The sequence below is a fragment of the Triticum dicoccoides genome, chromosome 2A, assembly GCF_002162155.2.
Source record: "Triticum dicoccoides isolate Atlit2015 ecotype Zavitan chromosome 2A, WEW_v2.0, whole genome shotgun sequence".
NCBI classification, from domain to species: domain Eukaryota; kingdom Viridiplantae; phylum Streptophyta; class Magnoliopsida; order Poales; family Poaceae; genus Triticum; species Triticum dicoccoides.
Window position 1 is genome coordinate 368,847,944 of NC_041382.1, and position 22,480 is coordinate 368,870,423.

Below are 22,480 nucleotides of genomic sequence, written 5' to 3' on the forward strand. Positions count from 1 at the left end.
CGTCAGTAACCTCAGGAGATTGGTTTAGCGATTGCTAAGGCGCAACGTCGTGCTCATTTCTAGTCGGATCGTCAAAGTCGTCTCCACCAAATCGATAGTTATCATCTCATCGAAAGATCGGGACACCCCGCCTCTATCATAACTCAAGCTTTCCAATGCAAAAAGAATCACTCAATTCCGAGTTGATATGAGGAGTCAAAGAATTCTAAAACTGGCCTAAAAAATTGGAACAAGCTGTGTTCACGAACTTCGGAGGGCAAAAAGATCTATTTAGAAGCCGATTTTGAGGTGTCAAATATTGAACTAGCTTCTGCAACTATTTAGATGAGGCTCGTCGCTATCTTTAATTTGAGTACTCACGGAGCCAAAACGGACTTCGTATGACGAAGATACACCTGTTTTACTGAACAGTGCGCAAAACAGATTCCAATCCGAATTCAGGTACGAGATTGATTCTAGATAGATCCAATTTTTTTCTTCTCTCTTTTTTTTTCTCACGCTTTTTTTTTCTTTTTCTTCTCCCTCTTTTTCTTTTTTTTTCTTTCCTTTTTTCTCTCTTTTTTTTTCTTTACATTCTTTTTCTCCCTCTTTCCAAGACAAACTAGATAAGATGCAGATTCGATCAGGCGAAGATGTGAGTGACCTCAACTATGATTATGACAATAAACAGTGCGTAGCACGTGGTGGAAATTGGTGGATGGGATGGTGGACAGCGGATGGGATAATGATGCAGCGGCTGCGTGACTAATGTGAACAGAACTCGAAACTCTAAAGGAACTAGACACTAAGACCAGCAACTCAACACGGCGATGCAACCGATAATTCAATAACGCAAACAATGAAAAGAAAATTGCAAAGGCTCAGTCTGGCTAGGACAAAGGATGAATAGATTTAACTTTTTTTTTGTGGCTTTTTCTTGGACAATAGGTAAGAAAAAAATCTAATCTAGGAAAAACTGGAAATTCTCACCGAGCAACCTGAAAACTGATACCACTTGATAGAGGCGGGGTGTCCCGATCTTTCGATGAGATGATAACTATCGATTTGGTGAAGATGACTTTGACGATCCGACTACAAACATGCATGATGTTGCGCCTTAGCAATCGCTAAACCAACTTCGAGAGGTTATTGACCACGCCGGAGCACAATCAACCTGACCACGAAGGTCTATTCCTGCAAGCAATCGAAGAACAAGCAAGAATATGATAAAAGCAATCTGAATATTGCGAGTATATATGAAGTATTGATAGATAAAGGTGGGGATCCGTAAGCGGTCTTGGTCTGGTCGTTGGACACAAACGAAGTACACGAAGTTGCAATGGCTAACTTTTAACTAAACAAATCCCAAGGAAAAGCTACTAGATGGATCTACTTATATAGGAGCAAGGGGTGGAGGCCAAGGAGGTGGGAGGACGTCCCAAGGCAGCCTAAAACTAAATCTAGGTCGTACAAGGCCAATGGGCCCAAGTGGAGGTGATGTAACACCTTTGGACTTGTAGTTTGACTCGGATTCTGCTGCAGCATCAGATTGTTTCGTCCACAACTCAACGCTCTGGACGAATTTGAAGGTGATTCCAATTGGGTTGGAAAGTGCACGAAATCTAGTTTCCAACAAAAAAAGAATCACCCAATTCGGAGTCCGTATGAAAAACTTGTGTGCGTTTGGAGTCAGGTGTGTCTGTGCAGTCCGAATCTGAATCCAGAACGTGAGAGACTTGGACTCTATCTTCTCTTGGGCCAAAAGTGACGTGAGAGAACTTTTTGGATAGCAAATAAACATCTCTTTCTTCCTTATCTTCATATGTGGATTGTACAAATGTCCCATACACCTGCAATTAGACAAATAACAAAAGTGTGTGAAGTATTTTTGTTCTGGATAACATAAATAGATTATTGAATAGTTTGCACTAGAAATCACCTGACAAATATGCATATATGCAATATTTTTGGTCATATCCAAGGTAGTCATGTCCTCATCACACTGGTCATGACCGGGGTGGCGACAATCTGTCACGTCCTGAATACATGGCCAGAATGATACAACAGTTTGATGCTGAATTGCCAGTTGATGGAAGGAGTCATGCTTCGGTGTTTGCATCCCAATATGAATAAAAAACCAGCCTCAGTGACTCTGCAAGACTTTGCACTTCTCAACCCTGTCAGCTACCACAGCTCAAGCCAACCCCTTGATGCTGATGGCGGGCTCCGTGACATCACTTTCGAGCTAGAGTCTGCTAATGTAGCCCTTGCAACCATGTCACCTTTGTGGCTTATTACCTGAAAGTTCCCACTGCTCAATGAAGGGATAGCCACATGCCTTCCTTACCTATTGGAACCCCCACCACTTGGCCAGAATTTCAAGCTGCATCCCGCGGTCCAATGTCGAACCACCATGGTTAGTCACAATGTCCCTGTTGAACTTGAAGGGTTCGAATTCCATGTTTTCCCCCATTGTTTTGAAGTCATCCAATATCGACCTCATTCTGGGAATGGAATGGTTGAAGACACATACTGTTTCCATCATTTGCGCCACCAAACTGTCCATCTACTACATACAAGAAATGAGATAGTGAGCTACTGATGAGGACATCAATACCATTGTTACACCCACAGCCCCTACTGTTACATTTACTGGACCAATTACTAGAGCTCGCGCACGCCAATTAAATTACCAGGTACTTTCGTTTCTTGGTAATGATTCTAATGTTCATGAGATTATGATGCTGCCTAAATTGGATACATTTGTTTTGCTTACAAATGAAGGGCCTAGCTTGGGGAAGGATGAACATTGGAGCAAGAACACGCATGGAGTTGATGGCATGCGCAAGGGGATCAAGAACGGAGTTACAAGTGATGATTTCAGGACTTTGAAGCCGCCATAAGGAGTGCATGAAGCCTTGGACGAAATATACAAGATGCCACTTCATAATATTCGTCCATAGGCTATTCTAGGTGCTGCGCCACCTTATTAATGGGCCAGGCCCATGTAATTTCGAAATACTTAAGTATAGGCTATTTTTTAGAGTCCGTATGTGTGGGGAAACAAGAGTTAGGGTTGGTTTCGGACCCCACCCTCAAGGGCCACGAAATTCCCCCCTCTTCCTCCATATATACAGCCCTTAGGGCGTCGTTTAGACTTTGGGTTTTGTTTAGATTAAAAGTTCGCCATAGCTGCAACTTCGCGTACTTCGTTTGTGTCCAACGACCAGACCAAGACATCACAGAACCCCACCTTGATCAATAAAGCTTTCATCTTATATTCGCAATATCCCGATTGCAATCTCAGTTTCTTGCTTGTTCTTCGTTTGCTCGCAGGAAACAGACCCTCGTGGTCAGGTTGATCGTGCTCCGGCGTGGTCAATAACCCTCGGAAGTTGGTTTAGCGATTGCTAAGGCGCGACGTCTCGCACGTTCGTAGTCGGATCGTCAAGGCCGACTCCCACAGAAAACGATAGCCACCATCTCATCAAAACATTGGGACACCTTAGCCTCTATCAAGTGGTATCAGATTTCCAGGTTGCTCGGTGAGATTTTACTGTTTTTCGTAGATTAGATCAAGTCTGTTCTTCATACCTACAGTCCACGAAAAAGCCAGAAAAAAAAATTAGGGTTAGTTCATCATATCCGAACCAATCTGAGCCTTTGCATAATCTTTTTAGGGTTTTTGCTTTGTTGAATTTGCGGTTGCATCGTCGTGTCAAGTTGCTGGTCTTAGAGTCTAGTCTTTTAGAGTTTCGAGTTCTGGTCATAAGTTGTCACGCCGCCGTCGCACCATCATCATCGCCCATCTACCACTTTTGCTTATCCGCCACCGCTCTGAATCCATATCCATATACCACCACCAATCCGTATCCATATACCACCACCAATCTGTATCCACATACCACCACCGCTACCATATACCACCACCGCTGCCATATACCACAACCATATATCCACCACCAATCCGAGTTCTTCTCATATTAGGGTTGTTCTTGAGATCAATCTAAATTCCGATTCGTGTTTCCTTGCCCGCGTAGGTCTCGGAAAAAAAAAGACTCTAGAGACCCCCGGGCAGTTTTTAGGCCAAAATTTTCACGGGCAAAATTTTTTTTCCCTATCCTATTTTTAGGCTTTTCTGAGTCTTTTGAGCCACGTGCCATCATAGTGATTTTTTGTCGCACTTTTTCGTCGTCGCTGCCCTGATTTCCAAAAAAAAAAGTGAAAAAAAAATTTCGTGCCCATCCTATCAGTGTGACGAGGGAAGAGTTTTGAGACACTCGCCATTATAGTGATTTTTGGCAAAAAAAAAAGAGGAGCGCAAAAAAAGAGCGAAAAAAAAAGAGTTCCAGAGTGTGCTTTTCCCTTATTTACGTGCAGCGCCGTGATTTTGTTAGTGTTCTAGGCTCGCGTCTCTAGCACGGTCTAGCCTAGGACCAGCACAGTACCGTCGTTGAGCGTTTTTTCAACTTTGCATCTCTGAATTGATTATTGCTGACCCTTTTTGCTACCATATTATAAGCCTTCCCAGCTCCACATACATCTACGTCGTGCGTTTGACTCTCTCTGGCAATCGCTCTATCCAAGCTTTTGAGAGTTTTGACTACAACGGTTGCCGATCACCGCCTGCTGCTGGGTAAGAACTGGTAAGAATTTGAGATTTGCTTGACGGATTTGTGACACCCGCCACCACCACCACTTGTTAGTAGTCTGTAGGATCATATTCTTGTGTGTTTCTATTGCTGCTAACCATGCCAGGATCACAAGCCGACGAGACTGACTGGGAGAACTTGACGAACAAGGAGCTTCATGATACGTTTCAGCAAATGATGAGTGGACAGGTGCACGATGTGATAAACAGATTTGAAGAGGCCATGGAGAAGATAGATGGCATGGAGAAGACGTTTGAAACAAAGCTCGATAACAAGGTTGCTGAATTGCTTTCGCGTTTTCCACCACCACCACCGGCTGCTCCTGCCGCACCTCTGCAACAACAGCAACAACATCGACTACCTCCACGTCAGGAAACAGCCCTCCGCCGAGCGAGCCGTGTCCCTCTTCAGTCGGGCCAAACTGCTGGTGCTGCTGTTGATACTTCTGTGGCTCCTACTACTGATGTGGAGGAGGATGATTATGTGGGAGATTATGAGGATGAGGTTGATCAAAATCAAAACTACGTGCCACCACTAGCACAGCAACCACCAGGTCGTCCACATGCAAATAATGGCAATGGTAGGGCTCACCCTCAGGTACGAGATCATGACCATCTCCCTAAACTAAAATTGAATATTCCACCATTTGAGGGTAGATATGTTCCTGATATATATCCTACTTGGGAGTTAGAAACTGAACAACGATTTACATGTTTACAATATCCCGAGGAGAGACGTGTTCCTGCTGCTGTTTGTGCATTCACTAGTTTTGCATGTGTTTGGTGGTCTGAGCATTGTAGATTATATCCTATTCCGGCTACTTGGGCTGCTTTGAAAACTGCTATGCGTACTCGTTGGGTTCCACCATATTATCAACATGAATTACTTCAAAAATTGCAGCGCTTAAGACAGGGAAAAAATTCTGTAGAAGAATATTATCAGGAACTACAAACTGGCATGATTAGATGTGGTATTGTTGAGGAGAATGAAGCTATGCTTGCACGTTTTATGGGTGGATTAAATAGAGAGATTCAGATGATTCTAGAGTATAAGGAGTATACTAATATCACTTGTTTATTCCATCTTGCTTGTAAAGCTGAACGTGAAGTGCAGGATCGACAGGCATTGGCGCGGACTAACTTTTCTGCAGGTCGACCTTCATCATGGACACCACGTGCATCATCTACTTCCACACGTTCTGCTACACCGGCGCCTCCGTCGGCTGCCACCTCCAACCGTGATACAATAAAGCAGGCACAATCACCACTATCTGCCAAGAGCACACCTTCTGGGCCTGCAAAGAGCTCTTCTTCATCCATGGCATCAACAGGGCAAACACATGATATTATTTGTCGACGTTGCAAGGGTGGAGGTCATTTTGCGAGAGAATGCCCATCCAAGCGTGTGATGATTGTTACTGAGGATGGTGGGTATGAGTCCGCTAGTGACTATGATGAGGAGACTTTGGCTCTTATTACACGTGAAGAACACGGTGGAGACGATTCTGATCATGAGACGCAATACATGGCTCCTGAAGATGCTGACAGGTATGAATGTTTAGTTGCTCAACGTGTTTTGAGTGTGCAGGTTACACAAGCTGAGCAAAATCAGAGGCATAATTTGTTCCATACAAAGGGAGTTGTGAAGGAACGTTCTGTTCGCGTGATCATAGATGGAGGGAGCTGCAATAACTTGGCTAGCATGGAGATGGTGGAGAAGCTATCACTCACCACAAGACCACATCCACATCCTTACTACATCCAATGGTTCAACAACAACGGCAAGGTTAAGGTAACACGTACTGTTCATGTGCATTTTAGTATCTCTACATATGCTGATTATGTTGATTGTGATGTGGTACCTATGCAAGCATGTTCCTTATTACTTGGTAGACCATGGCAATTTGATCAAAATTCTATACACCATGGTAGAAACAATCAGTATACTCTTGTTCATAACGATAAACATATTACTTTGCTTCCTATGACTCCTGATTCCATTTTGAAAGATGATATTAATAGAGCTAATAAAGCAAAATAGGAGACAAATAAGTGTGAAAATCAGATTGTGGCAAAAGAATTTGAGCACCAAATGAAGCCTAATAATAAACCATCTACTGTTGTTTCTGAAATTAAATTGAAAAGTGCATGTTTACTTGCCACCAAATCTGATATTGATGAGCTAGATTTTAGCAAATCTGTTTGCTATGCTTTTGTGTGCAAAGAGGCATTATTTTCATTCGAGGACGTGCCTTCCTCTTTGCCCCCTGCTGTCACTAACATTTTGCAGGAGTTCGCTGACGTCTTTCCACAAGACGTGCCACTGGGATTACCACCTATTCGAGGGATTGAGCATCAAATTGACTTAATTCCCGGTGCTTCGCTACCCAACCGTGCACCATACCGTACCAATCCAGAGGAGACGAAGGAGATTATGCGCCAAGTACAAGAACTGCTCGACAAAGGTTATATACGCGAATCCCTTAGTCCTTGTGCTGTTCCTATCATTTTAGTGCCGAAAAAGGATGGTACGTCGCGTATGTGCGTTGATTGTAGAGGCATTAATAATATTACTATTCGTTATCGTCATCCTATTCCTAGGCTAGATGATATGCTTGATGAATTGAGTGGCTCTACAATATTCTCCAAAGTTGATTTGCATAGTGGATACCATCAAATTCGTATGAAATTGGGTGATGAATGGAAAATAGCATTTAAAACTAAGTTTGGATTATATGAGTGGTTAGTCATGCCTTTTGGGTTAACTAATGCACCTAGTACTTTCATGAGGTTAATGAACAAAGTTTTACGTGCTTTCATTGGACGATTTGTGGTAGTTTACTTTGATGACATATTGATTTATAGCAAATGTTTGGAGGAACATTTGGAACATTTACGTGCTGTTTTTATTGCTCTACGTGATGCACGTTTGTTTGGAAACCTTGGAAAGTGCACCTTTTGCACCGACCGAGTATCTTTTCTTGGCTATGTTGTTACTCCACAGGGAATTGAAGTTGATAAAGCCAAGATTGAAGCTATTGAGAGTTGGCCGCAGCCCAAAACGGTCACACAAGTGAGGAGTTTCCTTGGCCTCGCTGGTTTCTATATGCGTTTTGTGAGAGATTTCAGCACCATTGCTGCACCTCTCAACGAGCTTACAAAGAAGGATGTGTCGTTTATTTGGGGTACCGCACAGGAAGAAGCCTTCACGGTATTGAAAGATAAGTTGACACATGCTCCTTTACTCCAACTTCCTAATTTCAACAAGACTTTTGAGCTTGAATGTGATGCTAGTGGAATTGGATTAGGAGGTGTGATAGAGGCGGGGGTGTCCCGATCTTTCGATGAGATGATAACTATCGATCTGGTGGAGACGACTTTGACGATCCGACTACAAACGTGCACGACGTTGTGCCTTAGCAATCGCTAAACCAATCTCCTGAGGTTATTGACCACGCCGGAGCACGATCAACCTGACCACGAAGGTCTATTCCTGCAAGCAATCGAAAAACGAGCAAGAATATGATAAAGGCAATCTGAATATTGCGAATATGTATGAAGTATTGATAAAGGTGGGGATCCGTAAGTGGTCTTGGTCTGGTCGTTGGACACAAACAAAATACACGAAGTTGCAATGGCTAACTTTTAACTAAACAAATCCCTAGGAAAAGCTACTAGATGGATCTACTTATATAGGAGCAAGGGGTGGCGGCCAAGGAGGTGGGAGGACGTCCCAAGGCAGCCTAAAACTAAATCTAGGTCGTACAAGGCCAATGGGCCCAAGTGGAGGTGATGTAACACCTTTGGACTTGTAGTTTGACTCAGATTCTGCTGCAGCATCAGATTGTTTCGTCCACAACTCAACGCTCCGGACGAATTTGAAGGTGATTCCAATTGGGTTGGAAAGTGCACGAAATCTAGTTTCCAACAAAAAAAGAATCACCCAATTCGGAGTCCGTATGAAAAAATTGTGTGCGTTTTGAGTCAGGTATGTCTGTGCAGTCCGAATCTGAATCCAGAACGTGAGAGACTTGGACTCTATCTTCTCTTGGGCCAAAAGTGACGTGAGAGAACTTTTTGGACAGCAAATAAACATCTCTTTCTTCCTTATCTTCATATGTGGATTATACAAATGTCCCATACACCTGCAATTAGACAAAACACAAAAGTGTGTGAAGTATTTTTGTTCTGGATAACATAAATAGATTATTGAATAGTTTGCACTAGAAATCACCTGACAAATATGCATATATGCAATATTTTTGGTCATATCCAAGGTAGTCATGTCCTCATCATCCTCCCCTTCTTGAAAATAAAGCCGTCCTCGGCGTTGCTTAATCTGAAATGTGGCTAACAAAAGAGACAAGGTGTACATGTTGTATATGTATATGTCATCCATTTTTACTTCCCTTGATTTTTGCATATATGACACATGAATAGATGAGTAACTTGCATAGTTCATAAAATCTAAAGCCAAAAAATTAGCACAAGAAGTAGAAGGCATGAAAATATTGCAACTCAGTTTGCACATATAAGTGAAGCTCTTATTCATTTCAAAAGATTGACAATGTCCATCATTAAACCATCCCAACATTGGTGAATAAACCTTACTTGCATCAAATTTACATGCTAGAACATGCTTAAATAAGCAAACATGCAATAAGTCATTTAACACAGAATCATCACCAAGATTAAAGGTCATATCAAAATGATTAAACATTGGTTCTTTTGCATCAATAGTTAATTCAATGGGTGCACTCAAAATTGTTGGTATTTCAGTTGTTTGATCACATGGCAAAGTCAAATTATCAACGTAGTCCTCTAAAATAGGTGGTGTGATCAAAGTAGTGGGTAGCTCATCAGATGGTGCATTCAAATTGACAAGGCATTCATCATTCTCATGTAGAGATGGAAGATCAATACCTTTGTCATTACCTCTTATGATCAACTTAGATGATGTAGCCACTCTCGGGGGCGATGTCTCACATGGTGGAGGTGATGTAGTCCTGACAACAACGGATGTGGTTGTCATAGTATGCCTAGTAGTTGAAGGAACAATCATATCAACTCTTGGAATGTGCACCGTGCGCTTGTTCTCCTTGTGGCCAACACGTCGTTTTATTTCCTGTTCAGCTTTGCAAGCAAGATGAAACAAATGGTCCATAGGATAACACTCTTCATGAATTAGTATCTCTTGAATATCACGGTTTAATCCTCCCCAGAATCTATCCATAAAATCATCTTCACTTTCTTCTAAAGATGAATGCAACAAGGTAGTTTGTAAATCATCATAATATTTTGTTACAGTTTCACTACCTTGTTTTAAGTGTTGCAACTTCTTAATCATGTCACGAGTATAATAAGCAGGGACGAAAGTATGTCGCATGGCAAGTTTCAAATCATCCCAAGTAGTAGGTATATAATCAGGGTGTAACCGACAATATTCACTCCACCAAACCAAAGCATAACCAGTGAAAGAACCAACCGCAACCTTAACCTTTTTATGTTCATTGAAATTATGGGAAGCAAATATATTTTTTATGTCGAACTCCCATTCAATATATAAAGCAGGTTTAAAACGGCCATTAAATGGTGGTATAGATACATTAACCTGATCATGTGCATTTGGATGTTTGTGCACCTCTCGTGACGGTTGTGGTATTTGCAAAGGTGGTGGCACGTCTCCCACGATCGACAAAGCCCATGAATTGACTCTGGATCTTGTCATGATTAGTAGAACAAGAAACAAAACCCAAAAATAATGTTCCTATAACTACTAGGATGTGGTGGTAAAACGCTCACAGTAAAGCAAATATCAATGTCTTACAAGTTCTTACCATGCAGCAGGCGCGGCAACCAGCGGTGTCAAGTAACTCCGAATATTGAGTAAAGCGATTGCCAGGGGAGCGTACGTATACACGGTGTAGAAATATGTGGAGCTGGGTTGGCTATATATGGTAGCAAAAGATTAGCAATAATCAATTCAAAGATGCAATGTTGAATAAACGCTCAACGACGGTACTGTGCTGGTCCTAGGCTAGACCGGACTAGAGACGCGAGCCTAGAACACTAATGAGGTCACGGCGTAGCACAACTAGCATCAATGAAGGATACTAAGTAGCTCTTGACAGCAAGATATAAGTGAAGATCACAACGGCAGTGAAGATAATGATGAAAAACAACTGCCAAGCAGGATATACAACAACTCTCTCTCCAACTTTCCTCTTGAAAAGTTTGAGACAATTTTCTGATAAATTCTTTCAAAGAATGCTACTAACTCAAGCTTTCCAATGCAAAAAGAATCACTCAATTCCGAGTTGATATGAGGAGTCAAAGAGTTCTAAAACTGGCCTGAAATATTGGAACAAGCTGTGTTCACGAACTTCGGAGGGCAAAAAGACCTATTTAGAAGCCGATTTTGAGGTATCAAATATTGAAATTGCTTCTGCAACTATTTAGATGCGGCTCGTTGCTAGCTTCAATTTGAGTACTCACGGAGGCAAAACGGACTTCGTATGAGGAAGATACACCTGTTTTACTGAACAGTGCGCAAAACAGATTCCAATCCGAATTCAGGTACGAGATTGATTCTAGATAGATCCAATTTTTTTTTCTCTCTTTTTTTTTCTCACGCTTTTTTTTTCTTTTTCTTCTCTCTCTTTTTCTTTTTTTTTCTTTCCTTTTTTCTCTTTTTTTTTCTTTCCAAGACAAACTAGATAAGATGCAGATTGGATCAGGTGAAGATGTGAATGACCTCAACTATGATTATGACAATGAACAGTGCGTAGCACGTGGTGGAAATTAATAGATGGGATGGTGGACAGCGGAAGGGATAATGATGCAGCGGTGGCGTGACTAATGTGAACAGAACTCGAAACTCTAAAGGAACTAGACGCTAAGACCAGCAACTGACACGACGATGCAACCGATAATTCAACTATGCAAGCAATGAATAGAAAATTGCAAAGGCTCAGACTGGCTTGGATAAAGGATGAACAGATCTAACTTTTTTTTGTGTGGCTTTTTCTTGGACAATAGGTAAGAAAATAAATCTAATCTAGGAAAACTGGAAATTCTCACCGAGCAACCTGAAAACTGATACCACTTGATAGAGGCGGGGGTGTCCCGATCTTTCGATGAGATGATAACTATCGATCTGGTGGAGACGACTTTGACGATCCGACTACAAACGTGCACGACGTTGTGCCTTAGCAATCGCTAAACCAATCTCCTGAGGTTATTGACCACGCCGGAGCACGATCAACCTGACCACGAAGGTCTATTCCTGCAAGCAATCGAAAAACGAGCAAGAATATGATAAAGGCAATCTGAATATTGCGAATATGTATGAAGTATTGATAAAGGTGGGGATCCGTAAGTGGTCTTGGTCTGGTCGTTGGACACAAACAAAATACACGAAGTTGCAATGGCTAACTTTTAACTAAACAAATCCCTAGGAAAAGCTACTAGATGGATCTACTTATATAGGAGCAAGGGGTGGCGGCCAAGGAGGTGGGAGGACGTCCCAAGGCAGCCTAAAACTAAATCTAGGTCGTACAAGGCCAATGGGCCCAAGTGGAGGTGATGTAACACCTTTGGACTTGTAGTTTGACTCGGATTCTGCTGCAGCATCAGATTGTTTCGTCCACAATTCAACGCTCCGGACGAATTTGAAGGTGATTCCAATTGGGTTGGAAAGTGCACGAAATCTAGTTTCCAACAAAAAAAGAATCACCCAATTCGGAGTCCGTATGAAAAACTTGTGTGCGTTTTGAGTCAGGTATGTCTGTGCAGTCCGAATCTGAATCCAGAACGTGAGAGACTTGGACTCTATCTTCTCTTGGGCCAAAAGTGACGTGAGAGAACTTTTTGGACAGCAAATAAACATCTCTTTCTTCCTTATCTTCATATGTGGATTGTACAAATGTCCCATACACCTGCAATTAGACAAAACACAAAAGTGTGTGAAGTATTTTTGTTCTGGATAACATAAATAGATTATTGAATAGTTTGCACCAGAAATCACCTGACAAATATGCATATATGCAATATTTTTGGTCATATCCAAGGTAGTCATGTCCTCATCATCTTGATAGAGGCGGGGGTGTCCCGATCTTTCGATGAGATGATAACTATCGATTTGGTGGAGACGACTTTGACAATCCGACTACAAACATGCACGACGTTGCGCCTTAGCAATCGCTAAACCAACTCCGAGAGGTTATTGACCACGCTGGATCACGATCAACCAGGCCACGAAGGTCTATTCCTGCAAGCAATCGAAAAACGAGCAAGAATATGATAAAGCAATCTGAATATTGCGAATATATATGAAGTATTGATAATGGTGGGGATCCGTAAGCGGTCTTGGTCTGGTCGTTGGACACAAACGAAGTACACGAAGTTGCAATGGCTAACTTTTAACTAAACAAATCCCAAGGAAAAGCTACTAGATGGATCTACTTATATAGGAGCAAGGGGTGGCGGCCAAGGAGGTGGGAGGACGTCCCAAGGCAGCCTAAAACTAAATCTAGGTCGTACAAGGCCAATGGGCCCAAGTGGAGGTGATGTAACACCTTTGGACTTGTAGTTTGACTCGGATTCTGCTGCAGCATCAGATTGTTTCGTCCACAACTCAACGCTCCGGACGAATTTGAAGGTGATTCCAATTGGGTTGGAAAGTGCACGAAATCTAGTTTCCAACAAAAAAAGAATCACCCAATTCGGAGTCCGTATGAAAAACTTGTGTGCGTTTTGAGTCAGGTATGTCTGTGCAGTCCGAATCTGAATCCAGAACGTGAGAGACTTGGACTCTATCTTCTCTTGGGCCAAAAGTGACGTGAGAGAACTTTTTGGACAGAAAATAAACATCTCTTTCTTCCTTATCTTCATATGTGGATTATACAAATGTCCCATACACCTGCAATTAGACAAAACACAAAAGTGTGTGAAGTATTTTTGTTCTGGATAACATAAATAGATTATTGAATAGTTTGCACTAGAAATCACCTGACAAATATGCATATATGCAATATTTTTGGTCATATCCAAGGTAGTCATGTCCTCATCAAGGTGTGTTATTACAAGATGGAAGACCTGTTGCATACTTTTCTGAAAAATTGAGTGGGCCTAGTCTGAACTATTCTACTTATGATAAAGAATTATATGCTCTTGTTCGGACCTTAGAAACATGGCAACATTATTTATGGCCCAAGGAATTTGTTATACATTCTGATCATGAATCTTTGAAACACATTAAAAGTCAAGCAAAACTGAACCGTAGACATGCTAAATGGGTTGAATTCATTGAGACTTTCCCTTATGTCATTAAACACAAGAAGGGTAAAGAAAATGTTATTGCTGATGCCTTGTCTCGTCGTTATACTATGCTTTCACAACTTGACTTTAAAATATTTGGTTTGGAGACCATCAAAGATCAATATGTTCATGATGCTGAATTTAAAGATATATTGCAGAATTGTAAGGAAGGGAGAACTTGGAACAAGTTCATTCTTAACGATGGATATGTGTTTCGTGCTAACAAGCTATGCATTCCAGCTAGCTCCGTTCGTCTTTTGTTGTTGGAGGAGGTGCATGGAGGAGGATTAATAGGACACTTTGGCATCAAGAAGATGGAGGATATACTTGCTACACATTTCTTTTGGCCAAAGATGAGACGAGACGTTGAGCGTTTTCTTGCTCGCTGCACTACATGTCAAAGAGCTAAGTCACGACTCAATCCTCATCGTTTATATATGCCTTTGCCTGTACCTAGTGTTCCTTGGGAGGATATATCTATGGACTTTGTTTTAGGTTTGCCTCGAACAAAGAAGGGGAGGGATAGCATATTTGTTGTCGTGGATAGGTTCTCGAAAATGGCACACTTTATACCATGTCATAAAAGCGATGATGCTGTTAATGTTGCTGATTTATTCTTTCGTGAAATTATTCTCTTACATGGTGTGCCAAATACTATTGTTTCAGATCATGATACTAAATTTCTTAGCCACTTTTGGAGATGTTTATGGGCTAAGTTGGGGACTAAGCTGCTTTTTAGTACTACTTGTCACCCCCAAACTGATGAACAAACTGAAGTAGTCAATAGAACATTGTCTACTATGCTTAGGGCTGTTTTGAAGAATAACAAGAAAATGTGGGAAGAATGCTTGCCTCATATTGAATTTGCTTATAATCGTTCATTGCATTCTACTACTAAGATGTGCCCTTTTGAAATTGTGTATGGTTTCCTACCTCGTGCACCTATTGATTTGTTGCCTCTTCCATCTTCAGAGAAGGTTAATTTTGATGCTAAAGAACATTCTGAATTGATTTTAAAAATGCATGAGTTAACAAAGGAAAACATTGAGCGTATGAATGCTAAATATAAACTTGCTGGAGATAAGGGTAGAAAACATGTTGTGTTTGCGCCTGGAGATCTTGTTTGCTTACATTTGCGTAAAGATAGATTTCCTAATCTGCGCAAATCAAAGCTAATGCCACGTGCTGATGGCCCTTTTAAGGTTTAGAGAAAATAAATGATAATGCATATAAACTTGAGCTACCTGTAGATTTTGGGGTTAGTCCCACTTTTAACATTGCAGATTTGAAGCCTTATTTGGGTGAGGAAGATGCGCTTCCGTCGAGGACGACTTCATTTGAAGAAGGGGAGGATGATGAGGACATCAATACCATTGTTACACCCACAGCCCCTACTGTTACATTTACTGGACCAATTACTAGAGCTCGCGCACGCCAATTAAATTACCAGGTACTTTCGTTTCTTGGTAATGATTCTAATGTTCATGAGATTATGATGCTGCCTAAATTGGATACATTTGTTTTGCTTACAAATGAAGGGCCTAGCTTGGGGAAGGATGAACATTGGAGCAAGAACACGCATGGAGTTGATGGCATGCGCAAGGGGATCAAGAACGGAGTTACAAGTGATGATTTCAGGACTTTGAAGCCGCCATAAGGAGTGCTTGAAGCCTTGGACGAAATATACAAGATGCCACTTCATAATATTCGTCCATAGGCTATTCTAGGTGCTGCGCCACCTTATTAATGGGCCAGGCCCATGTAATTTCGAAATACTTAAGTATAGGCTATTTTTTAGAGTCCGTATGTGTGGGGAAACAAGAGTTAGGGTTGGTTTCGGACCCCACCCTCAAGGGCCACGAAATTACCCCTCTTCCTCCATATATACAGCCCTTAGGGCGTCGTTTAGACTTTGGGTTTTGTTTAGATTAAAAGTTCACCATAGCTGCAACTTCGCGTACTTCGTTTGTGTCCAACGACCAGACGAAGACGTCACAGAACCCCACCTTGATCAATAAAGCTTTCATCTTATATTCGCAATATCCCGATTGCAATCTCAGTTTCTTGCTTGTTCTTCGTTTGCTCGCAGGAAACAGACCCTCGTGGTCAGGTTGATCGTGCTCCGGCGTGGTCAATAACCCTCGGAAGTTGGTTTAGCGATTGCTAAGGCGCGACGTCTCGCACGTTTGTAGTCGGATCGTCAATGTCGACTCCCACAGAAAACGATAGCCACCATCTCATCGAAACATCGGGACACCTTTGCCTCTATCAGCTACCATGCTCATCTTGTTCGGAATGCCGAAGCACGGATTTATTCCTTGATGTGTGAAACGCTTCTCCTTTTGCAAGAATTGAAAATGTTACATCAAAGTCCGAAGTATCTGATGAGGACATCAATACAATTGTTACACCCACAGGCCCTGCTGCTATACATACTAGACCAATTACTAGAGCTCGCGCATGCCAACTAAATTACCAGGTACTTTCGTTTCTTGGTAATGATTCTAATGTTCATGAGAATATGATGCTACCTAAATTGGATACATTTGTTTTGCTTACAAATAAAGGGCCTAGCTTGGAGAAGGATGAACATTGGAGCAAGAACAAGCATGGAGATGATGGCATGCGCAAGGGGAACAAGAACGGAGTTACAAGTGATGATTTCAGGACTTTGAAGCCACCATAATGGGCGCATGAAGCCTTGGACGAAATATACAAGATGCCACTTCATAAATTTCGTCCCGAGGTTATTATAGGTGCTGCGTCACCTTATTATTGGGCCAGGCCCATGTAATTTCGAAATACATAAGTATATGCTATTTTTAGAGTCCGTATGTGTGGGGAAACAAGAGATAGGGTTGATTTCGGACCCCTCCACCAAGGGCCACGAAATTCCCTCCTCTTCCTCCATATATACAGCCCTTAGGGCATCGTTTAGACTTTGGGTTTTATTTAGATTAAAAGTTCGCCATAGCTGCAACTTCGCGTACTTCGTTTGTGTTCAACGACCAGACAAAGGCATCACAGAACCCCACCTTGATCAATAAAGCTTTCATCTTATATTCGCAATATCCAGATTGCAATCTCAGTTTCTTGCTTGTTCTTCGTTTGCTTGCAGGAAACAGACCCTCGTGGTCAGGTTGATCGTGCTCCGACGTGGTCAATAACCTCTCGGAGTTGGTGTAGCGATTGCTAAGGCGCGACGTCCTCGCACGTTCGTAGTCGGATCGTCAAAGTCGACTGCCACCAAAGCGATATCCATCATCTCATCGAAAGACGGGACACCTTTGCCTCTATCAAGTGGTATCAGATTTCTAGGTTGCTCGGTGAGATTTTACAGTTTTTCGTAGTTTAGATCGAGTATGTTCTTCATACCTACAGTCCACGAAAAAGCCACAAAAACAAAATTAGGGTTAGTTCATCATATCCGAACCAATCTGAGCCTTTGCATAATCTTTTTAGGGTTTTGCTTTGTTGAATTTGCGGTTGCATCGTCGTGTCTAGTTGCTGGTCTTAGAGTCTAGTCTTTTAGAGTTTCGAGTTCTGGTCATAAGTTGTCACGCCGCCGCCGCACCATCATCATCGCCCCTGCCATCTACCACCACCGCTTATCCGCCACCGCTTCGAATCTGTATCCATATACCACCACCGCTGTCATATACCAGCACCGCTGCCATCTACCGCCATATATCCACCACCAATCCGAGTTCTTGTCATATTAGGTTTTTTTTCGAGATCCATCTAGTTTCCGATTCGTGTTTCCTTGCCGGAGTAGGTTTTGGAAAAAAAAAGAGTCCGGAAACCACCCTCCGTTTAGGCCCAAAATTTTCTGAAAACGCACTTGACAAAAAATTTTCTGGCTATCCTAATTTTAGGTGTTTCAAAGCGTATTGAGACAGTCGCCGTTATAGAAAGTTTTTTTTGACCCGTTTCCAGTTTTTGGGTCCAGGCAGTCGAAAAAAAAATTGGTCGAAAAAATTTCGTGCCCATCCTGTCAGTTTGACCTGGGAAGAGTTTTGAGACACTCGCCATTATAGTGATTTTTCGCAAAAAAAAAAAGCAGCGCAAAAAAAAGAGCAGCGCAAAAAAAAGAGCGAAAAAAAATTCCAGAGTGTGCTTTTCCCTTGTTTACGTGCAGCGCCGTGATTTTGTTAGTGTTCTAGGCTCGCGTCTCTAGCACGGTCTAGCCTAGGACCAGCACAGTACCGTCGTTGAGTGTTTATTCAACTTTGCATCTCTGAATTGATTTTTGCTGACCCTTTTTGCTACCATATTATAAGCCTTCCCAGCTCCACATACATCTACGTCGTGCGTTTGACTCTCCCTGGTAATCGCTCTATCCAAGCTTTGAGAGGTTTGACTACAACGGTTGCCGATCATCCACCTGCTGCTGGGTAAGAACTGGTAAGAATTTGAGGTTTGCTTGACGGGTTTGTTATACACCACCACCACTTCTTAGTAGTCTGTAGAATCATATTCTTGTGTGTTTCTATTTGTTGCTAACCATGGTAGGATCACAAGCCGATGAGACTGATTGGGAGAACCTGACGAACAAACAGCTACATGATAAATTTCAGCAAATGATGAGTGGACAGGTGCAAGATGTGTTAAACAGATTTGAAGAGGCCATGGAGAAGATAGATGGCATGGAGAAGACGTTCGAAACAAAGCTCGATAACAAGTTTAATGAATTTCTCGCGCGTCTTCCACCACCACCACCCGCTGCACCTAACGCACCTCTCCAACAACAACAACAACGACTACCTCCACGTCGCGAAATAGACCTCCGCCGAGCGAGCCGTGTCCCTCTTGCATTTGGCCAAACTGTTGGTGCTGCTGTTGATACTTCTGTGGCTCCTGCTGTTGATGCGGAGGATGATGAGTATGCGGGCGATTATGAGGATGAGGTTGATCAAAATCCGAACTACGTGCAGCCACCAGCACCACCACCAGCAGGTCGACCTCAGGTATATATTCGTAATGGTAGGCCTGCACCACCACCTCAGGTACGAGATGATGTCCATATTCCTAAACTGAAATTGAATATTCCACCATTTGAGGGTAGATATGTTCCTGATATATATCTTACTTGGGAGTTAGAAACTGAACAACGATTTACATGTTTACAATATCCTGAGGAGAGACGGGTTGCTGCTGCTATTTGTGCTTTCACTAGTTTTGCATGTGTATGGTGGTCTGAACATTGTAGATTATATCCTATTCCAACTACTTGGGGTGCTTTGAAAACTGCTATGCGTACGCGTTGGGTTCCACCATATTATCAACGTGAGTTGCTTCAAAAATTGCAGCGTTTAAGACAAGGGAAAAATTCTGTAGAAGAATATTATCAAGAATTACAAACTGGCATGATTAGATGTGGTATTGTTGAGGAGAATGAAGCTATGCTTGCACGTTTTCTAGGTGGATTAAATAGAGAGATTCAGACCATTCTAGACTATAAGGAGTATACTAATATCACTCGTTTATTCCATCTTGCTTGTAAAGCTGAACGTGAAGTGCAGGATCGACAAGCATTGGCGCGAACTAACTTTTCTGCAGCCCGACCTTCGTCATGGACACCGCGTGCATCTTCTACTTCAACTGCACCTGCACCTCAATCAGGTGCCTCCTCCAGTCGTGATACAAGAAAACAGGCACAACCACCATTATTTGCCAAGAGCGCACCTGCCGGGCCTGCACAGAGTTCTTCTTCCATGGCATCAACAGGGCACACAAGTGATATTATTTGTCGTCGTTGTAAGGGAGGAGGTCATTATGCGAGAGAATGCAAATCTCCGCGTGTGATGATTGCTATTGCGGATGGTGGATATGAGTCCTCTAGTGACTATGATGAGGAGACTTTGGCTCTTATTACACGTGAAGAACATGTAGGAGATGATTCTGATCATGAGACGCAATACATGGCTCCTGAAGACGCTGACAGGTATGAATGTTTAGTTGCTCAACGTGTTTTGAGTGTGCAGGTCACACAAGCTGAGCAAAATCAGAGGCACAATTTGTTCCATACCAAGGGAGTTGTGAAGGAACGTTCTGTGCGCGTCATCATAGACGGAGGTAGTTGCAACAACTTGGCTAGCATGGAGATGGTGGAGAAGCTTTCTCTCACCACAAGACCACATCCACATCCTTACTACATCCAATGGTTCAACAACAGCGGCAAGGTTAAGGTAACACGTACTGTTCGTGTGCATTTTAGTATCTCTACATATGCTGATTATGTTGATTGTGATGTGGTACCTATGCAAGCATGTTCCTTATTACTTGGTAGACCATGGCAATTTGATAAAAATTCTGTACACCATGGTAGAAACAATCACTATACTCTTGTTCATAAGGATAAAAATATTACTTTGCTTCCTATGACTCCTGATTCCATTTTGAAAGATGATATTAATAGAGCTAATAAAGCAAAACAGGAGAAGAATAAGAGTGAAAATCGGATTGTGGCAAAAGAATTTGAGCAACAAATGAAGCCTAATAATAAACCATTTAGTGTTTCTTCTGAAATTAAATTGAAAAGTGCATGTTTATTTGCCACCAAATCTGATATTGATGAGCTAGATTTCAGCAAATCTGTTTGCTATGCTTTTGTGTGCAAAGAGGCATTATTTTCATTCGAGGACGTGCCTTCCTCTTTGCCTCCTGCTGTCACTAACATTTTGCAGGAGTTCGCTGACATATTTCCACAAGACGTGCCACCGGGATTACCACCTATTCGAGGGATTGAGCATCAGATTGACTTAATTCCCGGTGCTTCACTGCCAAACCGTGCACCATACCGTACCAATCCAGAGGAGACGAAGGAGATTATGCGTCAAGTACAAGAGCTTCTCGACAAAGGTTATATACGCGAATCCCTTAGTCCTTGTGCTGTTCCTATTATTCTAGTGCCGAAAAAGGATGGTACATCACGTATGTGTGTTGATTGTAGAGGCATTAATAATATTACTATTCGTTATCGTCATCCTATTACTAGGCTAGATGATATGCTTGATGAATTAAGTGGCTCTACAATATTCTCCAAAGTTGATTTGCGTAGTGGATACCATCAAATTCGTATGAAATTGGGAGACGAATGGAAAACAACATTTAAAACTAAGTTTGGATTATATGAGTGGTTAGTCATGCCTTTTGGGTTAACTAATGCACCTAGTACTTTCATGAGATTAATGAACGAAGTTTTACGTGCTTTCATTGGACGATTTGTGGTAGTTTACTTTGATGACATATTGATTTATAGCAGATCTTTGGAAGAACATTTGGAACATTTACGTGCTGTTTTTATTGCTTTACATGATGCACGTTTGTTTGGTAACCTTGGGAAGTGCACCTTTTGCACCGACCGAGTATCTTTTCTTGGCTATGTTGTTACTCCACAGGGAATTGAAGTTGATAAAGCCAAGATTGAAGCTATTGAGAGTTGGCCGCAGCCCAAAACGGTCACACACGTGAGGAGTTTTCTTGGCCTCGCTGGATTCTATAGGCGTTTTGTGAGAGATTTCAGCACCATTGCTGCACCTCTCAATGAGCTTACAAAGAAAGATGTGCCTTTTCTTTGGGGTACCGCACAGGAAGAAGCCTTCTCGGTATTGAAAGATAAGTTGACACATGCTCCTTTACTCCAACTTCCTGATTTTAATAAGACTTTTGAGCTTGAATGTGATGCTAGTGGAATTGGATTAGGAGGTGTGTTATTACAAGATGGCAAACCTGTAGCATACTTTTCTGAAAAATTGAGTGGGCCTAGTCTGAATTATTCTACTTATGATAAAGAATTATATGCTCTTGTTCGGACTTTAGAAACATGGCAACATTATTTATGGCCCAAAGAATTTGTTATACATTCTGATCATGAATCTTTGAAACATATTAAAAGTCAAGCTAAACTGAATCATAGACATGCTAAATGGGTTGAATTCATTGAGACTTTCCCTTATGTCATTAAACACAAGAAGGGAAAAGAAAATGTTATTGCTGATGCATTGTCTCGTCGCTATACTATGCTTTCACAACTTGACTTCAAAATATTTGGTTTGGAGACCATCAAAGATCAATATGTGCATGATGCTGATTTTAAAGATGTAATGCAGAATTGCAAAGAAGGAAGAATGTGGAACAAGTTTGTCGTTAACGATGGATTTGTGTTTCGTGCTAACAAGCTATGCATTCCAGCTAGCTCCGTTCGTCTTTTGTTGTTGCAGGAGGCGCATGGAGGAGGATTAATGGGACACTTTGGCGTGAAGAAGACGGAGGACGTACTTGCTACACATTTCTTTTGGCCAAAGATGAGACGGGATGTTGAGCGTTTTATTGCTCGCTGCACTACATGTCAAAAAGCTAAGTCACGACTCAATCCTCATGGTTTATATATGCCTTTGCCTGTACCTACTGTTCCTTGGGAGGATATATTGATAGAGGCAAAGGTGTCCCGTCTTTCGATGAGATGATGGATATCGCTTTGGTGGAAGTCGACTTTGACGATCCGACTACGAACGTGCGAGGACGTCGCGC